The sequence below is a fragment of the Mandrillus leucophaeus genome, unplaced genomic scaffold (genome assembly GCF_000951045.1).
Source record: "Mandrillus leucophaeus isolate KB7577 unplaced genomic scaffold, Mleu.le_1.0 Scaffold819, whole genome shotgun sequence".
NCBI lineage: Eukaryota > Metazoa > Chordata > Mammalia > Primates > Cercopithecidae > Mandrillus > Mandrillus leucophaeus.
Genome location: NW_012108908.1, coordinates 931,069 through 933,135, shown reverse-complemented (window position 1 = coordinate 933,135; position 2,067 = coordinate 931,069). Strand labels below are relative to the sequence as shown.

The 2,067-nt window shown below is 37.1% G+C and overlaps 1 long non-coding RNA gene across 1 annotated transcript in view; it reads right to left on the bottom strand.

Moving 5' to 3' along the window:
* Positions 1 to 1,766: 1,766 nt before the first annotated feature.
* The window catches only part of LOC105530387, an 8,026-nt gene continuing 7,725 nt past the window's right edge, over positions 1,767 to 2,067 (bottom strand). Inside the window, exon 2 of the long non-coding RNA XR_001004642.1 lies at positions 1,767 to 1,921. This is a non-coding gene — a long non-coding RNA (uncharacterized LOC105530387). The remainder of the gene's footprint in view (positions 1,922 to 2,067) is intronic.

Here is a 2,067-nt window from a genome sequence, read left to right as displayed (position 1 = left end):
AGACGGGGTTTCACCGTGTTAACCAGGATGGTCTCGATCTTCTGACCTTGTGATCCTCCCGCCTCGGCCTCCCAAAGTGCTGGGACCACAGGCGTGAGCCACCACGCCTGGCCTGTTTTATGTCTTAATTCTCCATTTGTCATTAACAGCTCAGAACCAAAGGGAGAAATAAATAATGCTATGAAAATGTGTAGCTGTTGCAGCATTTATAATATCCAGCAGGAATAGTTAAGATATGAGGGGAAAATTGTTAATTATTAAAAACAATATTCCATATAAATACCAAGGCATGTCCTGCTCCTGGAGGCTTTTAACAATGTTTTACTTGGTGATGCTTAGGGTTGAACATGAAAAGAAATGAAATAATCATGATGATTTATATTTCATGATGTGATTTAAAAGCCATTGTAAGAATGATCTTTTCCATCCTCAGAGCAACCATGAAGAATATTATTATTGTCCTATTTATAGATGTAAAAACTAAAGCTCAGAGAGGCTGAGTGACTTACTCAAAGAACCATAGCTGACGATGATTGTAATGAACTCAAGGTGTCTTTATCTGAGATCAGAAATACTACCACTATAGATAAAATAGTGCTTGTAACTTCCACATATTATTTTCAGTTGTGTGTTAAATACAAATGTGAATAAATTAGATGAGTTGTGAAGATGATCTAACTAGTATATTAGCTATAACTTTAAGAACAAAATGCTTTTTGTAGCTTCTGAGATATGTTCATAATACTGTTACATTGTACAGTAGGAATTTGTCATTCATTTGTTTCTCCAAGTATTTACTGAGTACCTACTGTATACCAGCATTGGAAGCAGCCACTGAGATGAAGAAGAATTCTTGTGTTCCAGTACCCCAGAATCTAGTGGAGAGAAAAGCAAAAACAATCACAAATAAATGTGACAAGTGTAACAGTGCTGAGCAAGCAGATGTGTTTTGTACTCAGCCCTCCTGGGAAGGCCAAGGCAGATTCCTTTGAAAAATGATGTCGAGGACAGGTGAAGGATGCTAAGTTAGGGGTCTAACTTATGTGTAGAATGCAGGGGAAAGTGCCAGACAGAAGGAATACTATTCAGAAAACATGGATATATGCAGAACCATAAAGTGTTAAGATCTTATGGAAATATCTTGTCTAGACAGTCTCAAGCAGCACACACAAAGTAGACACTTTGCAAGAGCATTTATTTAAAATGCATTTGGTACTTAAAAATGAATCATTTGTAGCTTGTTATTTAATTAACAACTTAGCAAAAGAGGGATGGTAATGGTAAAGTTCTGCAAGTCTTATACTATGAATTGGAAATCCTCAAAGACCTCAAAAACTAACTTAAATTATTAATGCTTAATTATGCAGACTATGGAGAATATTATGGAAAAGTATATTCAGGTTAGTGAAATATTGATTAACTTTACCATTAATAGATAATGTTTCCATGTACTCTCTATAGGGGTAGAATTGCCCAACTATAACATCATCAAATTCTTAAAAGAACTTGTCTCTCTGCATAGGAATGGTATGCTTGTGATCAGCTGGACCTTCTGAAACACGTTAAGGTACATGTGCCTCATAATGACACATTTTGGCCAGTGATGATCCGTATATAGGATGGCAGTCCTATAATAATTTTTTTTTCTTGAGACAGGGTCTCACTGTCACCCAAGCTGGAGTGCAGTGGTGCCATCCTCCCGGGTCAGCCTTTCAAGTAGGTGGGACTACAGGCATGTGCCACCACACCACCTAATTTTTTTGTACTTTTTGTAGAGATAGGGTCTCCCTATGTTGTCAGGATGATTTCAAACTCCTGGCCCTAAGTGATCCTCCTACCTGGGCCTCCAAAAGTGCTGGGATTACAGGTGTGAGCCACCACAATGGCCAAGATTATAATTAAGCTGAAAATTTTCTACTACCTAGTAATGTCATAGCCTTATAATGTGTCAGTGTAACACACTATTCACGTGTTTATGGTAATGCTGGTGTAAACAAACTTACTGTGATATCAGTCATATAAAAGTATAGCATATACAACTTATATACAGTATATAGTACTTGAAAA